General features: G+C 41.1%; 1 protein-coding gene across 1 annotated transcript in view; it reads left to right on the top strand.

The window, feature by feature from the left end:
- The window catches only part of si:cabz01090165.1 (uncharacterized protein LOC100333421 homolog), a 239,927-nt gene that overhangs the window by 112,916 nt on the left and 100,404 nt on the right, over nucleotides 1–26,607 (top strand). Inside the window, exon 2 of the mRNA XM_066685074.1 lies at nucleotides 11,247–11,409. The gene's annotated coding sequence lies outside the window, so the exon portion shown is untranslated. The remainder of the gene's footprint in view (nucleotides 1–11,246; nucleotides 11,410–26,607) is intronic.

The raw sequence follows: 26,607 nt of genomic DNA, 5'->3' as shown, positions 1-26,607 counted from the left end.
CTGATAATCTGCAAGGCTTCACTGACTGCTGTAGGAGTTTTAGAAGGAAGGTCATCATAGGTGGTTGGGCCTAGTGTGAAGGCCAATAAGGCATCAACAACTTGTAGGAGCAGAACAATGTCCAGGTTCAGCTTTAGCTGCTTGACTAAGTGCATGGTTATTCGTGCAAGAGAGCTGCTGAGAAACAGAAAGGCAGGTACGATATAGAGGGCACAGGTTGAAGGTGAGCACGGTAGATCTCTAAAACACCAAGGAAGTATGAAAAGTGGTCCAGGAGGGGATTCAAGCAAACAAAGAAAAAGGCTACTCACAGTAGGGTTATCGGAAAGTGGTAGCAGGGTTTTCAGATTTCTTGTTTTTGAAGACAGGCAGTAGTTTTTTTCTAGTCTATCCATCGGCCCATCCATGTTTTTGGAGTCGGTTTAAACCTCCCACTGTGCCCAAAAGAAGTTTCCTTGAACACATCTTCAACTGTTGCCTCAAGGCCACAGAAATCAGTTGTTAGCATCATGACTAAATATAGGTAATTGCAAAATAGCTAGGAAATCTTATGGCGATTTTCCACTGCATGGAAAGCTACATGTCTCAGTTCTTTGGCTTTTCCACTGGCCATGCCTGGTCCTGTTCCCTAGAACCAGGTATGTTTTTAGGCCCTGCTCGCCCCTGGTACCAAACGAGCCAACAAGATACTAAATCATGATGTGTAAACCTTACAAAGCACTGACTAGCCAGAGAGACCATGAAATGCAAAGCTCCAGCACAAACTCGCCGCTTGTAAAATCTCTGAAGTTACAGCAGATTTCATATTAGTTTTTATTTGACTCACAACAGCAGCTCATAACATTACCCCATGGTGTTTTGAAGAGGTTCAAACACTTCTTGGGTCGGTGGCCAACAAAAATCTCCAGCGAAAGCAGGATTTGCAACAAGGAAAACTGATCTGTGAGAATGGGGGCAAAGAGTCATGTTCAGTCCAAAAAAACCCAATGCAAATACACAATGAGTAAACATCACCTGACTTTACCACCAGTGTCAAAGCCTGTGGTCCCCGTTAGAGAATGTCACCACCTCCATTTTGTGGGGTAGCTGTGCTAGTGAAAAAGTGACCTATCAAAAAGAAAGTAGAACTGTGCCCATCCCCTGCAGGGTAGAAGCACCAATATATGTGTATCCTCTTACCCCAATGCAACTCATTACAGCAAGCTGACCTGGGTAAGGGTCACAAGTCCCAAGTTTCCAGACTCCATCCCAGCGCCCACACTTAGGCTAGGTATAATATCAGAGCAAGGGAAAACCAGCTGGATCAAGTGTATGTGGTGAAGAAGAAGGACCTGGTAGCCAAATGACAAAGCAAGGGTAGAGTGCACAGTGTGTATTTTCAGATCAGCAACACAAAATTCGGAGGCCTTTAAAGGTCTTTGGCATCACAAGATTGCACAGCAAGGAAGCCATTAACAACATCAGAAAGAGCCTCGAGCTGTCTGTGGATCAAAAGAGGCCATCCATCCATGGGCCGCATATTACACTTGGCTTTAACGGCTCCAGTTGTGTCACTAGGATGAGATGTATGACTGTTGACTCTTGAGCAATGCCATACAAGAAGCACATTTGGTTCCATAAAGAACCATGTTTGTTAAAGCATGAAGAGCATGAAGAAACTTTTAAAGGTTTAAAAATGCCTCACTTGATCTTACAGTTCTTTACCCATTTAAATCTATTAGCCAATATGGATCTTCAAGGAAGCAAAGGTGGTTATTTTATGGAATCCCTCAAAGAACCTTTTATAGCACCTTTGTACTTAAGAGTGCACAGTTCCAATCAGGGTCTGTTCATGTGCTCACAGAAGTCTACTTAAGATCACTTATTTAGTCATGCAGTTTCAATCATACTAATTGTTTGAGTAAAAGCTTCCATTAGTTGTTACATTAGCCGTGTAGGTCCAGTGCACGACTAAAAATGTGTCTGGATTGAGCAACATTTTCAGTTTCATCAGGTGAGAATCATGCACATTGAATGTATTCTCTTAATTTAGCTTCTGGTCTTCCCTGCACTGCTGTTTGAATTAGTACCCTCCTCTAAATACCATTGGGCAAGGGCAAATAAGTTAGAGGCAAGACTGGAGCATTCTAATCTGTAGTCCTTGGTACTGGGTCACTGTCCTGGACTGAGGTAGCCTACCATTAACCCTCTCTGGCCCTTAGGCCCTGATTACGTACATGGTCATATCGCACCCAGCAATGACTACTGTCTGTTTTCATATTACTAACAAATATGAATAAATATACCTAATGACTGGCTTCTTACAAATGGGTAGTGACATCTGTTGGTAATTATGAGCTATGGGGCCATCCAGTCTATTACGGCATATTAGCGAAAGCATAAGGAGTCGCTTAGAGATGCCTTGTTGATTCAGGGGTGGCTTGACACATGCATCCCGTGATACGTCTGGGCGGCTTGATTGTTTTGAATATGAGAGATCACTGATGCTGAAAGTGTCTCCACCTCACCTCTTTGCCCTCACCCACCTATATATTCCCCTCTCACTTGCTTGGGTTGCCAGATTGAACTGATTTGTATGAGCGTCTCGTTTTTATCAAAGTGGAAAGATTTTATATGAAGTGCTGCCTCAATGTCATGCCTGAGGAGATAAGCAATGCCATGAGTAAATGTGTGTGTGTGTGTGTGTGTGTGTGTGTGTGTGTGTGTGTGCGTGTGCGTGTGTGTGCGTGTACATTTATGTGCACTCTCGCGTGGTCTTTCTCTCATGTGTTGGCTCTCAGCTCACTGGCTGTGTCTGATGAAAGAGTGTGACATATTCTCAGATGTGACTCTTCAGGCCAAATAGGGCAAGAAGGGAGTGAGCGAGGGAGGGAACGACAAAGGGAGAATCACACACTCGATAATTCACTCTTCACCTCGTGTCCTCAAAATCACATCCACTTAGGACTCAATGGTCCTCCTTAGGCCCCATGTTTGCTTGTGTGTAGTGTGTGTGGGTGTGTGTGTGTGTCACTGTGTGTGCAGGTAAATGAGGAAAAAACTTGAATCACACGTCATATTTGGTAACTCTTGTTGACCACAATCTTAACCCAATCTTTGTGTGTGTGTATGTGTAAATAATAAAATAATAAAGATTTAAGAGAGGGTGCATTTCCTGGCAGGCAGACAGCCCTAACCTGCATCCCCTTATAACTTACATACTGTAGACACAAATATGAAACGTTTCTGGTAATAGAGCCTTAGGGTATTAAAAAATACTTGTATAAATATCATGATTATAATAATAATGTAGCCAGATTTAAGAGGGAGGGCATTTCATTCTGTGTATAAGTTAAATAAACGATATATAGTACAGTATTCACTGCCGTGTAGCAATGCTATTGAAATATTAGTTGATATTGATACTCCTAGCGTTTTTCTATTCCATAAATAGGCAATTTGCTTTAGTGTTAATTGAAATAAATGTGATATTTTACAGAAAAACATAATTCTTTTTCCCTCATTGATGTTAGTAACCTAAAACGTGAACTAACCTCTCCTTTAAGCAAAAGGGGTCTAAAGCCAACCAGCACAGAGCTGTGGAGCAGTAGCTCTATCCAATTTCTTTAGATTGAGCTGGGGTGACCCAGTCCAACATCTGTACCTGACCTCACTAATGCTCTAGTTGCTAAATGCAATGTAATCCTCACAGCCATGCAATCAGTGTGAGTATTGCTCAATAATATTGAGTACCTGATAGTGTCAAGTCAATAAGGAGCAAAACCAGTGTCACAATAGCATCCGCTATAGACACACATTCATAGCATATGGATATAAATAATTAAATAATGGATTTTTTTGTGGAGCATTTGTGTAAAAATACTAAAACAATGTGTTGTCAGCCTCTCCTACATCCCTAGTAATCGCCATAGGCAAAATACCCTTTTCGTATATTGTTTCCATAATCCTGCATAACAATCATGTGTAAAAAAAAAAATTCTCTGCATTCGCCCCTAATGAGCTAACTATCCATGTCCCAGCTCTTTCTGCAGGAGCCGTCTTGGCATAAACATGTCAGAGTAGGTTTCAGCACTTCCTATTCGGAGCTGTGGAGCTAAAATGAGCCGTAGCAGGAAATGAGCTTTTGATTGTGTTCGGCTTCTACATGCAAAGTGAGTTTTGTCTTTCGCAATCCTGCAAGTGCTGAAAAGGGGTTTTGCACAAGCTTTGGAAAGGAGAAAAAAAAAATCACAGCTCGCACCATCACACCCAAGCTCCGCCGATTCTGTCAGTGGGAGACGCACTCTGAGTGTAATGAAACCTCAACAACTGTTTTTTAGCTGAAAAAAATTGCAGTCAATTCTGTGCTATTGTGCTAACACCAACTAACAGTGTGTGGTGGCCCATTTAGGACAAATTTGCATTAAAATCTCTGACCAAGATGGAGTCATTTTTATTAGAGTCAATATTTCTGGGATTATAAACTACATTGACATCCATGCTATTTATGCAGTTCAAATATTTAACACAGTAATTCCAGAACAAATTAAAATATCGTGGCAAATGTTTCTTCTGAAATTAGGGTACAAGTTGGTTCCTGGGCGGCACGGTGTCGCAGCAGGTAGTGTCGCAGTCACACAGCTCCAGGGGCCTGGAGGTTGTGGGTTCGATTCCCGCTCCGGGTGACTGTCTGTGAGGAGTTGGTGTGTTCTCCCCGTGTCCGCGTGGGTTTCCTCCGGGTGCTCCGGTTTCCACACGTTGCAGGTGGATTGGCGACTCGAAAGTGTCCGTAGGTGTGAATGTGTGTGTGTCTGTGTTGCCCTGTGAAGGACTGGCGTCCCCTCCAGGGTGTATTCCCGCCTTGCGCCCAATGATTCCAGGTAGGCTCTGGACCCCTCGCGACCCTAAATTGGATAAGGGTTACAGATAATGGATGGATGGATGGATGGATGGTTCTAAATCAAAATCAAATCAAATTTATTTATATAGCGCTTTTCACAACTGATGTTGTCACAAAGCAGCTTCACAGAATTCCAGTAAGACAAGATTTGACATGAAATGTAAAGACAAATGTAAAACCCTCAAGTGAGCAAGCCAGGGGCGACAGTGGCAAGGAAAAACTCCCCCAGCTGAGGAAGAAACCTTGGGAGGAACCAAGGCTCACAAGGGGTGACCCATCCTCCTCTGGTCAATCTACTGGTGATGATAGTTAGTAGTCCATGAGAACTTCAGTGTAGGGACAGCTTCAAGGCACTTGGTGGTTGCTGGAGCGTGGGCAGCTGGTCTGAAGCGTGGAGGAGGATCTCGACAGTCATCCATCAGTGTCCAGACAGACAGGTGGGCAGTCGTTTACTCGGAAAGATGTAAAGGGATGGAATTAGTTTTGAACTGTTTTGTGTTTGTAAAGTAGAAAATATGAAAATTTCCAGAGTGTGGCTAATGACTCCGGCAGATCTGACTATGACAGCATTAACTAAAAGGAGAGAACCAGAAGGACACACAGACACGGGAGCATCCTGAAACACTGGCATCCCTCCGCTCCACCGTCAACAAACCTGAGTGATCGCGAGAAGCGGCGGGACGACAGCACCAGCGTCTCAGTATACTATAATTCCCTGTGTCCATGGACCCCCCGGATCTGCCGCCTTTATCTATGGGGGAGCATTAGCTACCAAATGATAAACTAAACAAATGAGTTTTTAGCCTACATTTGAAGATTGCGACTGTGTCTGAGTCCCGAACATTTTTTGGAAGATCATTCCAGAGTTGGGGGGCTTTATAAGAAAAGGCTCTTCCCCCAGCTGAGGCCTTCTGAATTCTGGGAACATTTAAAAATCCAGTATTCTGTGATCTGAGTGAACGTGGAGGCTCATAATAGGAAATTGTATCTTGAAGATATTCAGGAGCAAGCCCATGTAGAGCTTTATATGTTAATAACAAAATTTTGTAGTCAATGCGGAATTTAACAGGCAGCCAATGAAGTGATGATAAAACTGGGCTGATATGTTCAAATTTTCTAGTTTTAGTGAGGACCCTAGCTGCAGCATTTTGAACTAGTTGAAGTTTTCTTAAATTGCTGCTGGTGCATCCTGACAGTAGTGCGTTACAGTAGTCAAGCCTTGAAGTAATAAAGGCATGTACTAATGTTTCTGCGTCCTGGAGGGATAAGGCATTTCTAATCTTAGCAATATTGCGAAGATGTAAAAAAGCTGTCCTAGTGATACTACCTATGTGTTGATCAAATGATAAATCCGGGTCAATTATGACACCAAGATTTTTTGCTGCTGAACCAGGTTTAACTGGAAAGTTAGCTAGATCTAAAATTAAATCTGATAATTTATTTCTTGTCACTTTTGGACCCAAAAGCAGGACCTCTGTTTTGTTGCTGTTTAGAAGGAGGAAGTTACGCAACATCCAGCCTTTCACGTCTTTTACACAGTCCTCTATTTTCTTTAATCTGTGTTTGTCATCGGGCTTGGCTGAAATATACAATTGTGTGTCGTCTGCGTAACAGTGAAAGTTAATGTCATGGTTTCTTATAACTGTGCCTAGCGGTAACATGTATAATGTAAATAATAATGGTCCTAAAATAGAGCCTTGTGGAATTCCAAATCTTACTTTAGAATAATTTGAATTTAGATTGTTTACTTTTACGAATTGATAACGTTCCGTTAAGTAAGATTTGAACCATAATAGGGCTGTCCCTGTGATTCCAACCATGTTTTCTAACCTTTCTATGAGAATATTGTGGTCTATTGTATCGAAGGCTGCGCTTAGGTCAAGAAGCACCAACAGGGATACGTGGCCTTGATCAGAGGCAAGAAGAAGATCATTTGTTATCTTGACTAGAGCTGTCTCTGTACTATGATGTTGCCTGAATCCAGATTGGAATTTTTCATATATATGATTCTTATGTAGATATGAACTAAGTTGTTGGGCCACAGCTCTTTCTAAGATCTTAGACAGAAATGGCAAATTAGAAATAGGCCTGTAATTAGACAGTGTACTAGCATCAAGATTTGGTTTCTTGATCATAGGTTTAATAACTGCTAGTTTAAAAGCTTTGGGTACATGGCCCAGACTAAGCGATGAGTTTACTATAGTTAAAAGAGGATCAATAATAGCTGGTAGTACTTCTTTGAGCAACTTTGTGGGAATTGCGTCAAGTGTGCAAGTTGTACAGTTTGCGGAGGTGATAATCTTCTCTAGTTCTAATTGTGGAAGTGGGTAAAAGGTTTCAAGTCTTTCTTTTACAGTTATATTATGTTTTATTTCATTCACATCAGGTGGCAGCCAGGATGGATTTGATCCTGTGGCTAGAGTTTGTTGTCTAATATTCTCAATTTTATTATTAAAAAAGTCCAAAAAATCTTTACTGGTGAGAGTTGCTGGAATTAGTTGTTCAGAACCTGCTTGATTTTTTGTAATTCTAGAAAACACACTAAACAGTGCTCTCGGATTATTTTTATTATTGGAGATCAGCGAGGCCAGATATGCTGAGCGAGCTTTAGTGAGGGCATTTCTATACTCTATAAGGCTGTCCTTCCAGGCAGAATGAAACACTTCAAGCTTGGTTGATCGCCATTTCCGCTCTAGTTTTCGTAATGTTTGTTTTAAAGTACGGGTCTTATCGTTATACCATGGTGCGAGCTTTTTCTGTCTTATACTTTTATGTTTAAGTGGTGCTACCTTTTCTAAAGTAGATCGACAGGTATTTTCTAGGTAGTCAGTTAGTACATCTAGGTCCATTGGGTCTGATGGAGTTGGAACTGGGGTCGATAGTTCTGGTAGGTTTTCTATAAATTGTAGGGCGGTAGATGGTTTTATTATACGCCTTGTAGAATAGCGAGGGTTCTTACATATATTATGGCTAAAACGTAGCTCATATGAAATTAAGTAATGATCGGAGATTGCTGAGGATTGCGGTAAGATATTAATTTTGTCAATGTTAAGACCTAGTGTCAGAACTAAGTCTAAAGTGTGGCTGCAGTAGTGTGTAGGCCCTGTTACATTTTGAGTAATACCAATAGAGTCTAAGATTGAGGTAAATGCCTTTTTTAGTGGGTCACTTTCCTTCTCGAAATGGATATTGAAATCTCCTACAATTATAACTTTATGATTGCACACCGCTAGGTTTGTAGCAAAATCGCTGAATTCTTTCAGAAATTCTAAGTAAGGCCCTGGTGGTCTGTAAATGTTGCATAATAAAAATGCGTCCTTTTTTGTGACCGGATTTGTAATAATAGTGGAGAGAACCTCAAAAGAAGAAAAGGTGTCACATTGTTTAAGACTAATTTCTAGGGTATTTTGGTAAATTACACATACTCCACCTCCTTTGCCTGATATTCTTGGGCTATGTGCATAATTATAGCCTAGGGGGGTGGCTTCATTTAGTGCTAAATATTCATTTGGTTTAACCCACGTTTCCGTGAGACAGAAAACATTGAATTTATGATCACTTATAATATCATTTACGATGAGTGCTTTTGAGTTTAGCGATCTTATGTTGAGTAACCCAAATTTTAGTTCTGAGGTGTTGCTGCTAGGTGTTGTGTATGATTTAATATTGATTAGGTTGCTGAAACAGGCTGATTTTGTTTTTCTACTTTTACATTTAGTTCGGGGGAAAGACACAGTCTCAATACAGTTGAACCTGGGTGACGCCTCAAGATAGTTCGCAGACGGTCGGTTTAGCCTGTCTGTCTGCGGCCTGGTCCCGGCTCTGGATTGTCAGCAGCTATCTACACTACTCTGCCGACTAACTAAAAGACTATGTGCTATACTGCAAGAAAGTAAGGCAGCACCCTCCCGCGTGGGGTGGATACCATCCCTACCTATAAGACCAGGCTTGCCCTCAAAACGTAACCAATTGTCTATAAAGCCCACTTGATTTTCGGAACACCACTTGGACATCCAGCAGTTTAACGCCCAAAGTCTGCTGTAAGCTTCGTCGCCACGCCGCATTGGTATGGGACCAGAGCAGATTACGGCATCGGACATCGTCTGGGCCAGTTTAATCACCTCTGTAATATTACCCTTAGTTACCTCAGACTGCCGCAGACGAATATCATTGGCCCCTACATGAATGACTACCCTCGAATATCTCCTATTAGCTAACAGTCTAAGGTTGCCACTAATATCCGGCGCTCTGGCTCCCGATAAACAGCTAACTGTTACTGCCGGCGCCCCTAAAGGAGTAGCAATTTCACGTGCCGAACAATAGAGTCTCCTATAACCAGAGCACTCTTAACAGGCTCCTCAGCGGGTGCTTCGCTGAGCGGGGCAAACCTGTTTGACACGCGAATCGGAGGAGCGTGGTGTCCCGGTGGGCTAGCTTTGGCCTCAGCGTTAGCATCAGCCTTAGCTCTCCGGCTATGACGCCGAGACGTCACCCATTCACCCCGCTGTGAGGGCTCTAACGCCGGAGTCGTGGGGGTGCTAACTCTCCCTAAGGCACCCGGAGTTGCTAACACTGAATCTCGCTGTTTATCCCTCAACAATAATAAGCTCCGGATGCGCACTTCTAGCTGGTCCACTTTATCCACCAGAGAGCTAACTAGCTGACACTTACTACAAATACAACCACTATATTTATCGCTAGAGGTGGAAAAGGGCGTTAAACTAAACATGCCACACTCTGAACAGGCAAAACAGCCAGTAGTAGCCATGGAATTGCAGGTACTTACCGCTTTTAGTGAATTTTAGTAACTTACACCAAGAACGTTACTCCAGGGTCCGGTGGCAGTTTTAGTGCCTCTGTAATGAATATTCCTGCGGAGACAATCTAAAAGATAGATCTATGGATGGTTAGTAGGTTATAAAAACAGATATAAATATAGAAATAACAATGGAAACGATTAAACAGGAAAACCCGAGCGATCAAAACAGCTTCCAAACGGGTACAGAAACAGCCAAACGGGTTGCCAGATCTGCGCTCACGAACGGTTCTACAATGGCAGAGCACAAATGGGGGGTGATCTTAAGCTCAGGTGAAGTTGCACCAGTGCACCCCATTCCCTTCCATGCTTTTATACAGAGATTACACAAGCTGTGTCTTTTGTGAATCAGGAAAAACACTGTGTACCTTTATTATAAACAATTTTCAAGTCGTTTTTCAGTACATATTTGTGAATATTATTAAAGTTCAAAAGAATGATGCATACATACATGCATGTTTTCAGTGATAATATCTATATTTACTGTTCCTTATCTGGTCTGAGCTGGCCATGTCTCTGAAAGTTGATATAACTCCAAATAGACATAACTGATTAAATAATATATTTCTGATGAGTTTTGTATTGGTCTCTGATTACGGTTCAGGAGACAGCATTATACAGAAGCAGCCTGACAAAACTTGAAAAATACTGACAAGTGTAATATGTGCTTTTATCATTACTGCACGGACTCATTGTGTTTAACTGTGGCAATGAGCACACACAAACACACTAGTGATTATGGGCTGTCAACTCAGACAACACCAGAGCAGCAGGCAGCCACCTCAGAACACAGTGAGCAGTTTACTGTAAGGCGACTTACTCAAGGGCACTTCGGCCATGGATATTGAGAGAGGAGAAGGCACTGTTCCTTCACTCCCCAAGCCTCTTTTCCTGCTAGTCCAGGAACCTTGGGTCCTTGGCCATTTCTTCCCATAATATCTTTACCTGGGCATTATTTTTTGTCGTTGGTTGGTTTGTTTTGACTCATTTGGTTTGAATTCTAATGCTCATGTGAATCTCTTTGGCCCAATTTGTAGAAAATGTACAGACATTTAGTCCTGAATTGACCAGTCAAGATGCCTTAGAAGCAGCATTAATGGACAAGTCTGCTGGAATAGGCCTCAAATTCATTTTAATGGTGATTTTAGCACTTCCTTTGAGTCCTGGCAGGTTTCATGGAAGGTTGCAGGGTACAGGGTTTCAGACTTTGATTTGTAGCCCCACTCTCCCTATTTTATTCACATGCTACTGAATGTTAGATAACTTTCTTTCTCTGTGGAGGCTGGGGAAAGACCCATCATTCATCTCCAACTCTGCTGATGAATGTAAAACAACCTGCACTTTCTGCTTCTCTTTCTTTCGGCGCCGTGGAGTGGAGGCACTTCCCTTAGTCAGGGCTTTTTGGGCTTGATTAGAATCAATTGCCCTCGGGTGGGTAAATAAATATGAAGCGGAGGGAAACTCCTATTCAAATGCCTAGACAATCGCTTTATCTTAATGCTAATTCTCCCTCGTTCAATCTCTCTCTCTGTCTCTCTCTCCCTCTCTCAGGTTGCTGTATGACTGATCGACTGTGAGCAGATGACTGTACTGCTGAGGGATCAGCCACAGTAAAATCGAGGCAGCCCCAGCTGTCCTGTGGGGAGAAGAATAGAACAAGAGTGAGAGCGAGATTGAAAGAACTGCAGCTTGAGTCACTCATCCCTTCTCACAGGTATGACCGATTTCGATTGTCAAATATCAGGCCTTCTCTGATGGTTTTCTGGTGGCATTTACAGGAAATTGTATTTTTGACCCCGTTGTTGACAACCTGAACCTCTGAAAAAAAATTTACACCACTGATAACAAATAGAATTCTATATGAAGCACACCCTGCTTGTAGCTCAATAAAAACAAACCTATCCACCCACGCTACGCCTATGAATACATTCACCTTGTGAAGCCAGATGCACTTTTGGCCATGAAAAGTCAGGGTGTGATTGGTAGCAAATAGATGGTAGCAGACATAATTGACCAGTAATGGCATGCAGCCACATAAACGTTGCTATGGTAACAGCATTTTTTGAAATCGAGGTGGTTTGCCTGGGTATGGTTTAACAATAAACCATTGTCTTAAAAGAACACAACGTAATATTTTTATCTAAAATGTACAGCTTCAAAATCATTGTGGTCCTTCACTGACCTGTAATATGGAGAGTAGAGCATCTGTTGTCCCTACTATGGACTATGTAACTTTTGGAAGAGGGTAGAAAACCACCCCGTCCCCAATGAATTACACTAAGGGGGAGCTCCAGGAGCAAAAAACCCAAACCTGGTGTTCCTTTAAGTGTTTTAGTTGTTTTTGTTGTTTTAGCTGTAGTAAGCTGTATTTATTTCTCACTCTGCCTTTCATTTAAAGCATCCTTGGATTTCTGGACAGCAGTACAGAAATAGACCATATTACCTGTATTATTCAATATCAGGCACAGTTCATAGAGGCTGTTTCACCGCAGTCTGCTTTGGCATTTTTCTTCCTCCATTTCTTGTTACATTCTGAGACTAAGCAACAGCATTTCCAGCAGTTTTGACATCATTGTAGCGCCGCAGGAGTGTGTGGGACAGCTGTGTCGTAAAGCTCTCACCTGGGATGGGTTCTGGGAGAGTGGGGGCTTTCGGGGGTTGTTCAGGAGCGCCAGACAGAGGCACGGTAGGGCGGCCACGACCTTTTGATACAGCTCCATTTCTGCAGCGACTCCATCGATCCGCAGCTCCGGCACCGGGGCCTTAGAGTCCCCAGGGGCCCACACACTCACACAATGGGACACTGCTCTTAACCCTGGATGTGAGAAAGCTTTCTAAGAAGCGCAAATGCCTGTGTGTGCAAGGCTTCACACAAGAGCTGCTCTTTTCTGCTCAGGCCGCCACCAGATTCCTATAAAATTTATAGGGTTTGCAGTGGTAGGACTGGACGATGGGTGGCCAAACAGATGTGAAGAGAGACCATTTAGGCTCACTCGTGTGTGCTTTTATTATAGTCCACTTTTCAAAATAGTTTTTTGCACCTTCTGCCCATTGATCAGTGGTCAAGACTGGAGAGTACCACCACTGAGCAGGTGGTCTTTGGGTGGGGGATTGTTCTCAGCACTGCTGTGACACTGAATACTGTCCACTCTTTAACACACATTCACCTTGTTGGTCCAACTTGTAGAGGCAAATTTCAGTTTCTGACCACAGGACATTGTCGGCTGGTTATGTTTGGGTTGAGCGTCTGGAACACGAATCTATTTGGATGTACTCTGATAGATCTGTTTTATTATTAGAATTTCCATAATGTTCTAAATGAATGTTCACACATCGTTCAGAAATGATTGCACTACAGACAGCAATAAAGGCAACAGGAGCTTCTTTTTTATTGCAGGAGACAACGATAACACAGGAGATAACACAGAATGTGTCACATACATGGCAACTATCAATTTTACTGTCATTCAAACCAGTTACTTTGGTAGCGAGTTTCAGTAATGTAAAGGAGACAAACTCTGTAGTGTTCCTGGTGAGAGAATCTTCTAAATATAGGATATGCAATTAGTTTGAGTTCATTTATTAGACATACTGCCAGTAGAATTAGTTATTTTAACAATGGAAAAAAAAAAGTTTGGCTTTTTCAATTATTATTTGAGTTCATTTATTATACATACTGAAATTAAAAGTAGATATTTGTTTGATGGGTTACGTTTGCGTTTATAATAAGAATGGCACAATAAATAGCTGCATTTTGTTAATTGCTTATTATTTTTTTTATATAATTTTACATTTTAACGTTACCAAATTATCATATTTCCAGGTCTATATTATGTAGTTGGCAGCATACTCTCATTATTAATGAGAAAAAGACACTACTGTGAACAATTTTTCAGACTTTTTCAGAAAACAGGAAATTAAAAATTGCAAAATCAGAGCAAACAGTTAGTGCTGAGTGAGTGTTCAGAACTCGACTGGGTTATGACATCTCTGTCTCATTTGTGATGCAAAGTAGCACAGTTGCTGGGAGACAAATGACGTGTGTGTGTGAGAGAGTACATGCATGTGTGTGTGTTTGTGTACAATGCTGCTCAGATTCTGTGATGGCACGTTATAGTTTGATGTATCCACAGACTGTTTATCGGCTTGTCCTTGCCTAGGCTGGTGTGTGTATGTGTGTGTGTCTGTGTTTGGGCTTGTGTGTGTGTGTGTGTGTTTTCTGACTAAGCCTTATCTAAACCTCCTTTATTAATTTCTGTCTTAAACCTCTGATTACTCCGTCCATTAGCGATTCCTCTCACATCAGAGGTACACCCTAAGGCCCGAAGTGTCCTAATAAACTAGCTGTGACTTGTCTCTTTGCACAGTTTGGACCATTCACTGCATCATACCGTCATCATACGGTCACTGAGCCACTCATCTCCTTGTGAAGTAGCCAAGGGAATTTATCCCCGGATGGAATACACAACAACACAGCGATAATCTCATTATTGATGTCAGTTGGTTTGAAATATAGCATTTTAAATGTGTTTAACTGGCAAACGGAAAAGCTGAAATCGATGCTAACTACTGTCTTAACCATAAAAAATTGTTTCTTTAAAATGGAACTTTACAGGACAAGAACAAAAGGTACTTAGCTTTATTGTACCTTAATGTAATGAGAGACATTTGCAACCCATTTTCTGCCTTTTCTGTTGGGCCATTCTACTTGAATTGTTATATAATGTAAAGAGCTCTTTCACTGGCCTGAACCTTCCATTAGGGGCAGAAGACTGACACAATATATCACCAATACAATTAAGGTTCAGCTGGTCACATTTTGATTTACGATGGATGGGACCAATTTTGTGAGAACACAACATCACTCTAGACCCGCGGTAATTAATTATAATTCATTAAGGTCTAGTTAGAGAAAACTTTCTCAAGCCAAGTTCCGGGGCATTATGTAGAACATGCATATGATCAGAGCCATATCCTGCATATTGAAGTAGCCTTGTGGTTATTGAAACATTTATGTAGTTAACAACAGATTTCAAATCATTATCCTTTCAATCACATTTCAATATATTTCTACAATATTAATAACATTTTCACATTTCAGGTCAATTTTACAAATAAAAGAATGATTTAGAAAAAAAAATGCACATGTATATAAAGTCTGTGAGGAGTTGGTGTGTTCTCCGCGTGTCCGCATGGGTTTCCTCCCACAGTCCAAAAACACACATTGGTAGGTGGATTGGCGACTCAAAAGTGTCCGTAGGTGTGAGTGAATGTGTGTGTGTCTGTGTTGCCCTGTGAAGGACTGGCGCCCCCTCCAGGGTGTATTCCCGCCTTGTGCCCAATGATTCCAGGTAGGCTCTGGACCCACCGCGACCCTGAATTGGATAAGCGGTTACAGATAATGAATGAATGAATGTATATAAAGTCCCTAATGAGTTTTGCCGTTGCATTTGACTTACTCTTTACTCCTGTGTGTGTCACTCATTCATTCATAATGCACAGATCTGATTGGCTGAGTAGCCTCACGTGTGATATGCGATTAGTCTGGTAATTTCCTGGAGTGCTAAACCTGAACCGTAATGACTAGAAGAGTCACATCATTTTAAAACAAACTGTTAAAAATGAAACCGCTCTTAATAGTTTATCTTTTACAGGTCCAGGTCCAGATAGGACATTGTCTGGGTCCAAACTCAGACCGCGGGTAGCCTATTCATGACCCCTGCTCTAGACCCTCTGTAAGTCCTAGAGATGTCAGACTTTATACAGTTAAAGGTAACATAATCCATTTTCAGTCAGTTATTAGAAATTGAAACAGCTGTTTACCGAAGGACTCACTGTAAAACTGCCAGAAAGGGCAAACAGCTCCAGAACTCCTCTGACACTTGCTAGTTTTAGAAGGCAATTAGACCGACATCCTGGAATGTATTTTTTAGTTAAAATTGTACTCTTGCCACCTCTGTGTAAGACACAATATATTTTAATGTCTGTTTCTAGCCTGAAGATATATATTTTATAAGTTAACCTACAGAAATCTCATAAAAGGACTCTTCAGATGGTTTATGTTTGGTGTTTTCCAACTGAATTTTGACATCTAGGTCCTGACCTGAAAGCAAAGCTGTAATAGTCATGATTTTCCATGGCTGGATGTGCAATCCTGTACTTTCACGGCCACCTGCATGCAGAGGCTCACACACCCACACACACACATACAGAGAGAGAGAGAGGGGAGAGAGAGAGGGAGGGAGAGAGAGAGAGAGAGAGAGAGAGAGAGAGAGAGAGAGAGAGAGAGAGAGAGAGAGAGAGAGAGAGAGAGAGAGAGAGAGAGAGAAGCTCATTTGCAAGATGCAGAAGGCTGTATCTGCCAGTGCGCAGCTGGAGCAGATTTGTGAAAGCCACACTGCACAGGACAGCAGCTTTTTGGCAGCAGAGATGGTCAGTGGCTGGGGGTTTGGGGTGGCACTGGGGGGGTTTATAAGCTTTTTTTCTGGGGGGGGGGGCATGGGGGTGGTTGGCTGTTGGCAGTTTGCAGTTTTTATACTTGGCAGTTGCCCTGCATGACTGTGTGTCCTTGCTGCCCACCAGCAGGTGCCCCCTGAGGTGCTCTCTGATGCCAGCTGTGCCCCCTGGTGGCAAGGGGCAGCGTAGGAGGAGGCAAGCAGCACGACGACACAGTGCTAATTAAGCACTGGACACACAGAGATAATCCCTGACAAATGCGTCCGTCTGGAATTGTAATGAAAGCGATGCTCCTCGCCGCTTGCAACACGCTCACCATGTTGTATTCAGGCTTCCTTACAATGTCTTTTGTGCTTTCATTCTTTCTGTTTTAGCTTTCCTTTTTCCTCATTTGACCACTTTGTTTTTGTCTTTCTCCTGAGTTTCTGTGTAATTTGGTCATGGGGATGGAAAAATATTTATATTCATAGTGGTTTATTGTGAAATGGTGAATTGTAGGGAAACATGGATTTCTTGATGGTTTTAGCGACAGGAAGCAGAATCAAAGCTCATACAGGTCTTTTTAGGCCCCAGTGACTTTATAAGTGTCTTCTCTTTTTTATGTAGAAAGCTGGTATTGGCAAAATAGCAATGAATCTAAAGACATGAGTTCACCGAGGGCTATTTATCTTTGAAAGGCCTTGTTAGATTTAATATCTATCTCAGACAATTTTTAAAATATGTATTTTAGACCAAAACTACTGTAAACAGTGTCTCAGGCTCCAGGCAGAGCTCTCTAGTGCTCATGTAATAAGATTCTGTAAGGGAATGTCCAGAGGCATTAAACTCTTCAGATCATTGACTTTGAATCAAACCCCTCCAGAGTATTTTGTTTAATTCTAATTTCATTATTTAAAAAAAAAGTCACTTCCCATTAAATCATGATATCCCTAAATGACTTTTACTGAACGTCCTGGACACAAGACCTCATTTACAGGACATTTCTGTTTCTAAAAAAGTATGTTCCAACCATTTCATTTTAACAATGCAGATGCTTTAGTACCCTGTACTATGTTACATACGACCCATTCTTATCCTATTTTCTAGAACAAAATTTTGAAATACAAGTTACACATATGCATTGTAAATATATTTTCCTTTTGCTAGTACGGACCACGCCTGTAGAGGCTGAAACTAGGAGGTGAACTCAGAAGTCTTTGGGGAGGAGTTCAGGGTGGCCCAGAAAGGGTGGAGATGGGGTGGAGGTGGGAGCAAGTTTAAAACTGCAGGCTCGGTGGGTTTAATAATGGCCGAACGCTCTGAATATGGGAATCAGCAGAAATGACCCAGCACGGAGGAGCGAGCTGACATAGTGAAGCAGTCGAGTCGAGATCCATCTCCTGAACTAAATGAAACAAGTTTGTCCAACGCAGAAATGACGTGAATTTGCAGGGTATTTAAAGGGCTGAGAGGAGGAGTTCGGTCATGGTCCTACTCCCAAAATTATGTTATAACATAACTTCAATTATACTGTTTACACTACGTTTAGTTATTTAAATGTATTTAGATTTAATTATGTATTATTTTTTTTTTTTAATTCAAGCTGAGCAATGAGCCCCACTCCAGGACACTATGAGGTCTTTGATGTGTTCTCTCAGTGTCTGCGTGGGTTTCCTCCGGGTGCTCCGGTTTCGTTCCACGGTCCAAAAAGACACGTTGGCAGGTGGATTGGCGACTCAAAATTTTCCATATGTGTGAGTGTGTGTCACCAGTGAGTCCAGGTAGGCTCCGGACCAACCACAAATCGGTTACAGACAATGAGTGAATATTTGAGATTACATAACATTACAATTAATTTCAGGGTAACCCTCTGTGAACTGTGAACCTGTCTTTAAATTTACAGCAAATGTGTCAATACCAGAATTCTGTGTTTATTTGTTTATATACATTAGAACACCCCTACATTTATTACTGTTTAAAATGTCTACATTGAGAATCAGATGCACCACATCAGCAGCAAATGATTAGACCATCATTAAAGAGGACATTGGAGGAGGCTCTTATTTAAACCTGAGTCATTAGTTTGATTTGCCCTTGGTCGCTGAAGTGAGTGGTATCACCATGGCAAGATCTACAGAGATCTCTGAGGCCTTCAGAAAGACGATTATACATGTATGAGTCTGGGAATAGATGTAAAAAGATCTCAAAACAATTGTCAGTTATTTTGTGGATAGTAGAATGCCTGATTTATAAGTGGAGAAAAATTTAAACCACCTGCCAGCATGGCCAGGTTAGCCCATCCTAACAAGTTCAGTCCAAGAGCAGACCACAAGATGCATAAAGAAGCCTCCAACAATCCTAAAATGTCATCACAGCACCTACAAGTGGCTCTAGCCACAGTTGATGTCAAGGTGCATGCATCTACCATCAGGAAACGACTGCACAAGGAGGAAACCCTTGCTGTCAAAAAGACAACAGGGCAAGACTAAAGTTTGCCAGAAAGCACACAGACAAAGACCAGGACATCTGGAACAATGTGAATCCAAAGCTGAATTATTTGGGCACAGTTACAGAAGATGACCAGCACTGCATTTGAGCACAAGAACACCATACCAACCGTGAAGGAGGTGGAAATGTCATCGCACCAGGTCCTGGCAAGCTGTCCATCATAGAATCTACTATGAATTCTTCACTATATCAGAGGGTGCCTGAGGAAAATGTGAGAATATCTTTCCAAAAACTGAAGATGAAGTGGATGTGGACATTCCAGTAAATTCACAAGGAATGGCTCAAAAGTAAGTAATGGAGAGTTTTGGAATGGCCCAATCAGAGCCCGGATCTTAATCCTACTGAGATGCTGTGGGGTGATCTGTGCAGTGAAGAAACGCCTCAAATATCACACAGCTGAAAGAATTCTTGGAGGAATGGAAAAAAACACCTCACAGTTGATGTCGAAGACTGGCAGATGGCTACGGGAAACGTCAAATTGAGGTTATTTCAGCCAAAGCAGAAATACCAGCTATTAGGGCAAAGGGTGTCCTAACGTTTTCCGCTCATGAAATGTACATCTTTGTTCATTTCATTTTACAGCTTATGTTTATATATAATTTCTTCAGTTTTATTTATTTAATTAAATAAGCTTCATCTCTCAGTATTGTTCAAATGAAGCTCAAATGTTGATATGTTTAAATATGTTCAAAAAGACAAAGATTATCATGGAGTGTCCTAACTTTTTCACATGACTGTATATATATATTGCCTTTAACCTATAGGCCTCTTGTACAAATGATAATTTTACTGCAGAACTATATAATAAGCTGTGTATTATAGAACATGCAATAATATTAATCAAACATATGTTAATTTTACATTCTGTTTGAACAGCATTGAGCCTGACCCTTTTCTGTTTTGTTTCTGACAGTGAGAAATGATAAAAACTTTGATATTTTTGTATGCACTGATCAAGGATGAATAATGAAACAAATGACCTTTTCACATTAAAGTCACAATAAAAGTTCTCCAAATAGTGTGGAACGAAAAGAAATCTGCACTTTCAACAGAACCTATTTGCTTTAATGAGCTGTGAGAGACAAAGTCCTGACATAATATTCCATCCTGCTATTGCCAGTCATCACTATATGTGTCTTCTAAGGGTCCTTTCTTCCTCATCATCTTTCTTTCTCTTTCTGCTTATGCTAATAGCCTCTTCTTGCTCCCTCTCGTATGCCTGGAATATTGCTGCCATCCTCCTCGTTTTTATTGCTTTATTCATGCGGAGGTAAAGCCGGTGACAGAGCCTTAGTCTCGTAGGTGGAGAGGATGATAAGACGTTGAATTAGCTGAAAGTGGCTTTGAGGAGGTGTCCTCTGTCTGCCCTCAGGGTTCTGAGACACAGGACCACCTTTTTTTTTGTCAGCCCCCCACCCACTTCCCCACCTCCAAACACACAGCCACAGCGGGTCACAGGTGGTAAACACAAAGGCATCAGGAGTCCATTCACAGTCCACTCACTGTCCACTCGCAGCCCTGTCCGTGTGGCGTCCAGACTCAGGCTTCCCTCAGAATTAAATTAGACACATTAGCATCTGGAGGGAAGGACTGCAGGGTCCCTGATTGTGCTGTTAGCATCCACCCAAAGTCACGATGTGAGGTCAGGGGCTTCACAACAGATGCACATCAGTGTTTAACCACTGATAACCCTTTTGGGGGTTTTTCTAAGCATTTGTATATGCAGTGATTGGCGAAAGGTCCCCTTACCAAATTTCCACAGAGCTAAAGGTCCAGAGAGATCAAAGGAAGAAGAGTGAACACATTTTTTCAGTCGATTCATCTTTAAACAGGTGTTTTTCACTGTCAGCTTTTCTTTGTATACAGAGCAATTTTAAAGATGCCAGTTTAGTTTTTGGATGTGGTTTTAGCCGACCTTCATCGATTTGCTCAGTGACTTTAGACTACAAGCTGACAAGCAAACTGCCTGTGGAGTGATGTAGCTGTTGTCATGAAAACTGTTTTACAAGCTTCATGATTGGCCGACAAGAACCGAAAGGAGACTGCTCAACATCTAGATTGATTGCGATTTGTCTCCCGTCTCTGATGTTTTGTCATTGGTCCAAAATGAATTCCATTTAGTTCCAAAACTGGACCAGTGTCCAGCTGTAAGTGTCACTGTTCTAAAATCTGACATAACTTTTGCACAGATCACACGGGTTTTATACTTTTTACATCTAACAAATGTACAAATGTACAAACTGCCGTTTAGTGATAAAATAAACTTTACATATATTAGACTTTAATTGTAATTCATTTCCAAGTGTTATTTTCTAGATAGATAGATAGATAGATAGATAGATAGATAGATACTTTATTGATCCCCAGGGGAAATTCAAGAATTTCTATGACTTACTCTTCTTTCCTCTAAGTAGATTAGAATAGCCCTGGATATCTCACCCTTTTCTGACCATGTTTTGCAGTTATTTGGTGATCCTTTGTGTGATCCTGAAGAAAACACAGCAAACTACATGTGATCACACACACAACTGGAAAGTCATTACTGAACCACACTGGTTCGCTTGTTATTTGGAGGTGAAAAAAACTACATACATGCTTGAGTTTTTTTTGTCTTCCCTGCTGCTGTTTGGACTAAAATTATAAAGTACAACCAATTAAAACACATTTTGTTGAAGGTTATGGTGAGAGAGTAGCATGAGAATGTTTATACTTTTTAATGTGTACAGGCAGCTGATTAAACTCAGTAGCCAGAATAATGTGCTGTAATTCCTTTATAAAAGGGAGGAGTCATTTCAGTTTGAGTCTTTGACCAGTATACACTAAAATGCAGAACACAGAACCAGTGTCAAAAGGATTAAAGGATATGTCTATGATTGTGGGGAAACACAGCTCTAAGCTTTAAGTCTTTTAAGGTGGGACTCATTGGTAGCACTTTCAGTATTACAGTTAGCTGTCTGGAGTCATCTCCACCTTAAGTGATCCAAAACAAACAAAGCCAAAATAAATCTAAATTACCCAACTATAGAGCAGGAGTAGAGCAATATTCTCATTTCGGTTCATGCTTTTCAATGTTTGGAGGTATCTCTGTTGTCTAAAACAACTCTAGGTGCTTCTGCTCCTAGCAGAGAGAGAGAAACTAGCATATCGGACTGTATGGTTTTTTTTTTTTTTTCATTCATTTACAGACACTGAGTCTTTGTAAACACATTAGACTGGTTTCCAACATGCAAACAGATTTGAGATCTAGCAAAAAAAATTTGACTACAATCTTGAACTACGCCTGCAAACCACAGAGAGACAAAAACACAGGGTTATACAACAAAGACAGATGTCTTTTAGCTTTTAGCACACATGGACAAGATGTAGAACAAGGATCACCTGTGGACCATCAGTCACAAGGCAACAGATGAGTGGGTGGGAAAAGAGAAGACAACACGAGGAAAGACAGAGACAAGGGCAGCGACAAAAACATAAACACAAGAGCATGTGGAACTGAAAGAGACCTGAGGGACACAGAAATAAAACAGAAAACACATAAGACCGGGGCAGAATGTGACAATCAGATTATGTCCAGAGTTAGGTCAAAAAATCTAATTTGATATACTCCAACTGGTCTGAAACTCAATCTAGAGCCCGTGCCCCTCACACACTACTCCATTTTCTCTCCCAGCTACAGACACCAACTGCCCCTGAATCTGCTAAATCTGACTAGAGCCAACCAGCACAGGCTTGGTCTGAAAGAGGGTGAGGGCTAAAATCAGGGTAAATACTGTGTAGTATTAATTGGCTGTGCAAAGGTGTCAAAAGGTGTGTGAGTGTGTGACGCCCTGTGATGGATTGGTGTTCTGTCCAGTGTGTGTTCCTGTCTTGTGCCCAGTGATTCTAGGTAGGATCCCGACACACCGTGACCCTGAACAGAATTAAATGATTACAGATATTAATGAAGGTGGCACGGTGGTGCAGCAGGTAGTGTTGCAGTCACACAGCTCCAGGGACCTGGAGGTTGGGGGTTCAATTCCCACTATGGGTGACTGTCTGTGAGGAGTTGGTGTGTTCTCCCTGTGTCCGTGTGGGTTTCCTCCGGGTGCTCCGGTTTCCTCCCACAGTCCAAAAAAAAAAAACACACGTTGGTAGGTGGATTGGTGACTCGAGTGTGTGAGTGAATGTGTGTGTCCGTGTTGCCCTGTGAAGGACTGGCGCCCCCTCCAGGGTGTATTCCCTCCTTGCGCCCAATGATTCCAGGTAGACTCTGGACCCACCGTGACCCTGAACTGAATAAGCGGTTATAGATAATGAATGAAAAAAAGATATTAATGAATTAGTTCATTTTTCTGTATCAGTGAATTTGTGTATTTCTGAACAAAAAATAAATTGGACATCCATTTTATAAAGAAATGAAAGAAAAGCTTATTGCAAAGCACTAGATTTAGTTCCAGAAATTATTGTTTGTTTGATACACTGGAATGTGGTAAAGAAAATTAACGTTTAATTGCTGGCAAACCAGTTTCAGATCAGAGCTGAGACTGATCTGATATGAGATTGATTCTCACTTTCCAAAGTGGAAGACATCTGATATGCTCATGTATCTGTGGTAAAAAAAAAAAAACAGAAGCCACTTGGAAATGTTCCACTTTGCTGATCATGCTGTTACAGTCATGACTGCTCAAGGGGAAGAATATGCTGCTTCTCTAAAGTGATACGCCACAACGAAGCAAACTCCAGTGATGTTTTCCACTTATAAACCCTAAAAAATCCTAAACTGTAGAAACAAAAGCACCACAGAAACATTCAGCTTCGCCGGCTGTAATCAAGACGTCATTGTTTTCTGGCTAATTAATCTGCTTCTGTTCATGCATGCGCCCTTTGTGGGAATTGTAGTCAATTATGTCTCTTGCAGGTGCTGAGTCAATCTGACTGACGATTCAACTCCAGCTTGCGTGCTTAGTTAACCCTTTGTGTTTTATTATCATAAAGCCATTTAAGTAATAATGCGTTTAAGAAAAGGTTTAAACCTTGTGGACACCTAATTGTCCAAAATGTCACCTAAATAGCCACTGCTCTGGGGTTTGTGCTCCTTTGTTTCAGTAATAGCTTCCACTCTTCTGTAAGGCTGTGATGGTACTGTATCAGTAACCAATGATGGGTGATTAGTGGTGGATCACAAATGCCTCTTCAACTTATCCTAGAAATATGTTATGAATGACTTCCCTTTAGAGAGCTCTCGCTTCATAGTCTGATGTTAGGGGGCTTTATACTCCTTTAACTCATGCTTTGCATGGCACACACTGATCTCAGGCTCATGTGCAGCTGCTCCAGAGCCTCTCGTTTCATTTCTTTCTTCCCTATGGAGACTGAACAAGCACGGTAGAACTGAGCATCTGTATCCACAGTGGGTGCACAGAACATAAGGAGGACATTCAAAAATACAGGGTGTAATAAATTGTCATTTAATGAGCCGTTCTTGAGTTTTCATCCTCGGGTTATTTGATCAGCCACTGCAGAGCTGTCTTTTCAGCTGCAGTATCGCAAAAAAGAGTTAAAACTAAGGGTATGAATAATAAATAAATAGAAGGTAATAATAATTGATGAGTCCTCATATTAACCAGTTAATAAAGCCATGACAACGACAGCCTTTCTTCTAAACGTATAGGCAGTTCCAAAACAAAGTGACAACTATTGATGTTCATTTCCATGCATTTGTCTGTTTCCTGTTAGAACCTGAATAACCACATTCTAACATTATAATGGCTATGAATTCTGACTGGGCAGTGTCCCAAATCATCCACTAGATTAATCTGGTGCTCTCCCCGAAGTGGTGTGGATGCTTATGGGATTTGCTTGTCTGCTCTTGTGATCGGTGATTGAGCAGCTAGGTTGGAATCTGGCTGTGTCAGTGTTCATTTGCATAATGGTCATTGATAAATGCGTTTCTAATTCGGGTATATCTGTTGACAGGGACATCGCCATGGTGTCACTTTCTGCCACGTTTGATAAATGTTCCCCTTAGCATTCCGCGGTGTTGGACGTTGGTGTGTGGCCAGCGGGTCAATAAAACTTTGAAACTTTGAGGGCCGCTACTCCCAAGGCCTTTTTTTTTATGGAGTTTCTGACACTGTGTGAGGTGGACAAAAGTACGGACAAAACTCAGCAGGGCTGCTATTGCTGCTGTACTATTTTTAGCCATGCAGCATACTTTAGTCCAGTGTGTGTCTTACAGTGCCATAAATTAAAAGCAAGTCTATCTAAGATTACTTAAAGGAACATGAGGTAAGATTTGTGTGGGGTTTGCTCCTGGGCCTCCCCCTTGTGCAAGTAATATTTAAAGCACTATACTTAAATCTGTAGGCAACCACCCCCCAACTTCCGCCTCCAAAAGGCAGTTTCTGCAGTGCTGAGCCCAGAGTAGTGATGACGGATGCTCTATTCTCCGTATTAAAAGTCAGTGGAGCATCAATTTTTTTTTTGAAATTGCTCTGCCCTGTGGCAGTTGATCTACATAATTAGCCTCTGAAATTATGCACTTGAGCTATGAGGATAATTTTGTTAACATTCATTCATATTCACTTCAAAAGTAGAGAATTGTGCAAATGTATTAATATATCTCGTAATTTTTGACAGATATTGTAGCAAGTATAGCAATGTTAATTGGTAATTGGTATTCATATACATTGGTATTTATATTTATATACATTCATAATCTATGGATGTAGCTCCATATCTATGGACTCAGCTCTAGTCCATGTTTAGGCATTAATCTTTAGTCAGTAAATATATCCTGGTTGATAGATATATTGGGATTAGGTGAATATTTACCAAGCGAATATTTGGCATTGAAGAGAAGTGAAAAGTGAAGGGCCGTGTCACACTCCAATTTCGAAAGTCATGAGGAAACATGCAGGAGATTGCAGTCTACCTGGAGAACACACCTTCTTTCTTTCTTTTTTTATACACCTTCTTTCCTTGGAAATGCACTGCACAGTGTTCAAGGGTGTTGATGCTGACTGACTGACCACAGTGACGTGGACAAAGGTGAATCAAGGACACAAACAGGAATGAAATATGTGTTATTTAATGCAAACTGAAAATGAAAGGAGATTACATTAAAAAAGAAAAAACAAGATGATTAAAACTGAGAAATTCTTGGTGAACACTTGATGGACAGTGTTCCACTAACACCCCAAACAACTCATCAGTGTTTTAATATTAGATTAGATTACACAAGTCTAAATCTGGGATAAAATCTAGGTCATCATAAAGATCAGTGGAAGGAGAAGTACAGTCAAACTCACAATGAATGGTGTTCCACTAAAACACCCTGCCTTTCAAGCTCCCTTTTTCATCACTTTATTTGTTTACGCTGGTTCTGTCTGAAAAGCTGCTAGAGTTTCAAGAAAAAAAAACTTGAAAAACTAAATAAAAAATGTTACAAAAACGTTACAGAATTGTATAAACCTTGGTGGCATAGTTCACTCACAAAACCTAAATATACAACACTGCAAAAGAATATGTATTCTGTTTTGCTCACCAGACTTAAAACATCAGTTTTTTCCAGGTAATGAATTGTCTTCTGGGTGTTTACGTGGGAATTATGTTTGGTCTTGTGCATGTAAATTAGATCAGTCTTTTTTGATTTTGGTTTGCATTTACACTTTCAGTTTTTTCTTTTGTTTGTTTTTTGGACTGTAAACATATAGTGACAATGTTAAACATTGTTATATCTATGAATGCCTTTATACTGACATCTAAATATCTAAAGGCTGGTTTATCAGACAGGGATTAAACCTAGTCCTGGACTGTATCCTCCTTTTAATGGAAATACACAGTTCACAATTCAAAATGCTGTGTAGTCTAGGACCAGGCTTAATCCCTGGCAGGGAAATGATCCCATAATGGGTTTGTTTGTTTTTATTCTTATTATTTAAATACATTTGTAAATGAATCGATGTGATTGTCTGTAGTTGTACAGTTT

Source organism: Hoplias malabaricus, chromosome 11, assembly GCF_029633855.1.
Source record: "Hoplias malabaricus isolate fHopMal1 chromosome 11, fHopMal1.hap1, whole genome shotgun sequence".
NCBI classification, from domain to species: Eukaryota; Metazoa; Chordata; class Actinopteri; order Characiformes; family Erythrinidae; genus Hoplias; species Hoplias malabaricus.
The sequence above is the reverse complement of the archived record's forward strand: the minus strand, read 5'-3'. Positions and strand labels throughout refer to the sequence as shown.